Raw genomic sequence first — 5,918 nt, forward strand, 5'->3', positions numbered from 1 at the left:
ATGCAATCCATACTGAAGGCTGTGCTCTTTGATCTTCATCAGTAAATTTTTTAAGTCCTCTTCACTTTCAGCAAGCAAGGTTGTATCATCTGCATATGGCAGGTTGTTAATGAGTCCAATCCTGATGCCATGTTTTTCTTCATATAACCCAGCTTCTAGGATCATTTACTCAGCATACAGGTTGAATAAGTATAGTGAAAGAATGCAACCCTGTCACGCACCTTTCTTAATTTTAAACCATTTAGTGTTCCCATGTTCTGTTCAAACAACTGTGTCTTGTTCCAGGTACAGATTCCTCATGAGCACAATTAAGTGTTCTGGAATACTCATACTTCGCAATGTTGTCCATAGCTTGTCATGATCTACGCAATCAAAGGCCTTTGTGTAATCAGTAAAGCACAAGTAAACATCTTTTTGGTCCAATCACGTATGAACCCCCAAATCATGTAGAGCATGATTAACCCACAATAATAAAATCTGTGAAAAACTTTCAAAATTGGGATGTATTTTCCACCCAATAACTCTAGCTCTTTTATTCTTATGAGCTAAGAGAAGTTTATCATTGAAAACAGAATAGTTGCTGTTGCTGTCTTCTCAATCCACGTGTCAAATTTGAGTCCAAATACAAAACCATTAATGTTCTTGCTTTTATGGTGGATCTGGAGGGTTCAGGAAAATGTATGCAGCAATTGGGGGTCACTAGAGGTCTTCCAACCCATAGCGACCCTGTACAGGGTTTCCGAGGGTGTAAATCCTTATGGGAGTAGAAAGCCTCATCTTTCTCCCGCGGAGCGCCTGGTAGTTTCGAACTGCTGACCTTAAGGTTCGCAGCCCGATTCGTAACCACTACGCTACCAGAGCTCCTTCAACAACAACAACAACAACAAGAGGTCCGGTAAGTGGGATCTAAGGTTTTTTAAATTCCCTAAACACTTCAATCGAGTTCTTCAGAAATTTCCAAAGCCTGACTTTGACTAAATTAAACCGAATCTCCTTTCTTAGCTTTAGCTTTCTAAAAGAAATACCCACACACTGAGTGGTTAAAAAACATAAGTATAAAAAAAAATTGTCATCTTTATTACTTTCTCCATTACATCATGCAATAAAACTGGCTTCCAAAATTCCCAACACCTACTCTCTTGATGGATGAGGCAATGGAAACTGGACACGACAACGTCTTATTAACTGCTGACACCCTGTCCCCTACCCCAAACCATGTCCCATGCTTTCCAAGACAAGACGTTTATATTAAGTTTCTATTATTTTCATAGATAATTGACTAGGCTTTGTTAATCCATGTCAACTAGGTTAGGAAAAGTTACAGGCTATAAGTTTCAGGTGGGTCACAGCTTCATATAGGAAACTCCTCATGTAGATAGACTTTCCCCACTTGGTAGGGAAGGTGCCATTGTTGTTGGGTTTCTTTGACAACAATCTTCTGTTCTCCAGAGAAATCACTTTTATTAGTAACTAGTGCATAAACTCCCACTCTTAGTCAGTATAGTAACAAATTAGGATTATAGGATATGCAACTAGCGAAAGGTTCAGAAATGTATCAAAAAGCACTGCCTGAAATATGTGCAACCTTCATTCAATAGTCTTCCTTTAAAGGCATGATGGTAAATAGGTTTAAATACATAAATTGCTTTATGAACAACATAAAGCATGCTTTTATTAAGAAAAAAATCCACTTTTTTTTCTTTTTCTTTGATATTTTCAGTTTGTAGTGGAAGTGATGTGTGAAGCTGTGGAGAGACGATTGGATGCCTGTTTCCAGGGGCCAACTTCAACATAACCTTTTGAACACCACACCATGTCAAAAACTTGTGCTGGTGTATTGGGGACAGTGAGTTAGAGAGGATCAACAGATGAATAAACAAGTGGCTTACAATCTAGTGGAAGACAGACAGGTGAACAACTTACTTTACATTTTTAAAATTGTAGTATTTATTCTACATAAAAATTATGTTGTAGGTATATGAAAGAGAATAGGCTCCCAACTGAAATGAGATTTCACAGACTTGTAAGTGCACTGTAAACCTTCTTTAAAATTTCTTAAACGTAGGCAGGTAGAAAGGTCATAAACATAAGGAAATTGCTTCTAAGGCAGAATGATTCCTTTGATGCAGGAAACGTTGGTAGCTCCAGAGATGACTAGAATTAATCAAAATTGCACAGCAAGTCCTGACATTTGACGTCCTAATTAGGGGTGATTATGGGTAAACATTAAAAATCTGCTTTGTCAGCAGATGGTACAGTGAGATGTTTCCATAAAGAATATGTTCCCACCCCACCCCAGATCCAGAAGGAACTCAAAACATGGAACTAAAGTTAGTACATAAAAAATTGTGATGTGGTTGCTAAAAATGTTTTGTTATGGAGTTTGTGGCATTGCTTTAGGGAGATAATTGTAGTTCATGTTTTTCTCATCACTATAGGAAAGCTTCAACATATTGATACAAAAAGCAATATGTTGGTTGATAGATAGACAGATAGATAGATGTTTTATTGTAGTTGCCAAGTCAGTTCCAACCCATATTAACTTATGTATAACAGAATGAAACATTGTCCTGTCCTATCCCTTCCTCACAATGGTTTGTGCCTTATTATTGTGCCCAATGCTGCAGATACCATGTCAATCCATCTTACAGAGAGTTTCCTTTATTTCTCCTGACCTCCACTTTACCAATCATGATGTCCTTAGATAAATATTCAAGTACATATATTCATGCATACATACAGATTTCTGATGGATTAGTTTTCAGTGCTTTTATAGAGTAACATAACTGTGGTGGCATGATCCTTAATCACTTAGGGGTTCAGACACACGGGAGTAAGAACTGGAGATCCGCCCCTGTAAGGATTACAGTCAAGAAAACCCTATAGGGTAGTTCTACTATGTCACATGGAGTCACTATGTCAAAAATGATTCAAAGGCATTCAACAACAGCAAAGTGCTCACAAATAATTTATTTTTTCTGAATGAAATTGATGAGAGTAATTTGTATGAACTGAACTGTGTCCCCAAGAAATATGTATTCTAAATCCTCAGAAACCCTGCACTGGGTTGCTAAGAGTCAGAACTGACTCCATGGCATTTAACAACAACAACAACAATAATAATAACTGTGGTTATAATCCCATTTGGAGACAGGTTGCCTTTGTTATGTTAATGAGGTGGAATTAAATAGACTATATCTTAAGTGAATCTCTTTCAACATATAAAACAGATTAAAGGGAAGATAGCAAGGGGGTAGGGGAAGAGAGATACCAAGCCACGTGAAGATTGCCCAGGAGCCAAAGAATGTCAGAAGAAACAAGGACCTCCCACCAAAACCTGCTAAAGCTGGTGCCCTGAATTCAGACATCTAGTCTCCTAATCTGTGAGGAAGTAGTCTTGGTGTAGAGCTGTGAGTTAACACACTGGACTACAAAGTTGGTTTGAACTGCAAGGTTGGTGGTGGTTCAAGCTCATCAACCACTCCTTGGAAATCCTATACAGGGTCACTATGGGTCAGAACAGACTTGTAGGCACGCAATAACAACAAACAACAAATTGTGAAAAAATACATGTCTGTTTGTTAAAGCCGTCGAAGACTTGTGCTATTTCTGTTATAGCAGCACTAGATAACTAAGGCAGAAGAATTTGGTACTTGAAGAGTTGGTAGTGTTTTAACCAATATCTTAAATGTGGTAGCAGTTTTGGAATTAAATAATAGGTAGAGCCTGGTGGCACTGAAGAATAAGCATTGGATTGCTAACTCTAAGATTGATGGTTCAAATACACCAGCAACTCCAAGGGAGAAAGATGAGGCTTTCTGCTCCTATAAAGAGTTACAGCCTCGGAAACCCTATCCACGGTCACTATGAGTTGGAACCAATTGGACAGCACACAATTACCATCACCAATAGTTTTTCAAAAAGCCCTGGTGGTTCTATAGGATAAGCACTGGACTGCTAACTACAAGGCCAGTATTCAAATTCACTAGCAGCTAAGTGGGAGAAAGATGAAGTTGTCTGCTACTGTAAATATTTACAGTCTCAGAAATCCTATATGTGGTTTCATTTGTTTGGATAATGGTTAAAGCTTAGATTCCCTTGAAAACCCCATTGGTAGAATTCTGAAGAAGACTCAGAAGGAAGTAAATAGAACTGTTAAGAAAAGGTCTATTGTCTTAGAGACTATTTATGGCACCAGCAACAGAACAAAACAGAATGTTGCTTCAAATGTGAATGCACTTCTGATGAGGCTTTAAAAGGAAATGATAGATATGCGACACTGTATAACGTTTCCAAGGCTTTAAATCTTCTCAGGAGAAGAAAGACTCATCTTTCTTCCACTGAGAGGCTGGCAGGTTCAAACCCTGGACCTTATGGTTCACAGTCTGCTACTTATTTTACAGAGCTACCATGCTCCCTCTTTGAGATTATAAAAGAGATTAAATAAGCAAGCAGAGATGGGAGGAGAAAGATGTTAAACCACGTGAAGATTTCCCCGGAGCAGAAGCTCAGAAGAGTTAAGGACCTTCTTCCAGAGCACACAGAAACAGGAAGCCTTTTTCTAGAGTTGACATCCTGAATTCAGATTTCTAGTTTCCTAAACTGTGAGAAAAGAAATGTCTGCTTGTCAAAGCCATCCACTTGTTTTTATAGCAATTGTTGTTGTTGTTGTTAAGTGCCGTCGAGTCGGTTTCGACCCATAGCGACCCTGAATAGGGTTTCCGAGGCTGTAAATCTTTACGGGAGCAGATCGCCTCATCTTTCTCCCGCGGAGCAGCTGGTAGTTTCGAACTGCTGACCTTCCAGTTCGCAGCCCGATTCGTAACCACTACGCTACCAGTTGTAGCAATACTAGATAAGTAAGACAGTAGTAATTTAGCCATTACCTATATCACTAAAGAATCTTAGGGTGGTGCAAGTAGTTAATGCACTCGACTGCTAAGCAAAAGATTAGTAGGTTGAGTCCACTCAGAAGTACATGTGAAGAAAGGTCTGGCTATATACTTCCTAAAAACCTTCATGGTGAGCAGACATGGGCTCACCATGAGGTGAAGTTAACTCTTGGACAACTTTTTTTTTTTTTTTAATTTATTACTAGAAACCAATGTAACACAGTGGTAGAGGTGAGGGCATGCAAGGGTAATGTGTGAAAGGAAACAGAATGAAGTTAGGTTGGTAATTTTTTGTTTAATTTGTTTTTGATTGTAGACATGGAAATGCTGAATGAATTGAAAGAGTAACAAAATGAATTGAAAGAGTAATACTTCACCAGATGTATATATGTTGACATTTATGTATATTAAAATATTATATAAATGTATGTAAAATTAACATAATTCTATGCTGTTTGAATGTCTTAGAGCAAAAAGCTATTGGGTGGCTGTTTGAATGTCTTAGAGCAAAAAGCTATTGGGTGCATACACTTCACTAATCTAGTCCTGGTGTGGTGCTTTGGGTTAATGCGTCAGCCTGCAAAGCCGTTAGAACCACAGTTTGGAGGTTCAAGCGTACCGGCTGCTCCTCAGTTCCGACTCATAGCGACCCTGTGTAGGATCTACCCTGTGTGCTGGAGAGTAGAACTGCTCCATAGTGCTCTCTTGGTTGTAATCTTTATGGAAGGAGATCCCCAGGTCTCTCTCTGTGGCACCACAGATAGATTCAGACTGTCAACTTTTAGGCTAGGAATTGAACTCAAACTGTTTTCTATACCTAGGTATCCTATCTATGTTCTAAGAATCCAAAATTAATATTTCCAACCCCAGATACTTCTCTGAACTCTAAACTTGTGTATCCAATAGTCTAATGAACATCTTCACTTGAATGTCTGATAACCAAAGCCAAACCTATTGCCATCAAGTTGATTCAAACTCCTAGTGACCCTATAGCACAGAGTAGAACTATCTCATAGGATTTCCAAG

The sequence above is a fragment of the Chrysochloris asiatica genome, unplaced genomic scaffold (genome assembly GCF_000296735.1).
Source record: "Chrysochloris asiatica unplaced genomic scaffold, ChrAsi1.0 scaffold00225, whole genome shotgun sequence".
In the NCBI taxonomy this organism is placed as follows: domain Eukaryota; kingdom Metazoa; phylum Chordata; class Mammalia; order Afrosoricida; family Chrysochloridae; genus Chrysochloris; species Chrysochloris asiatica.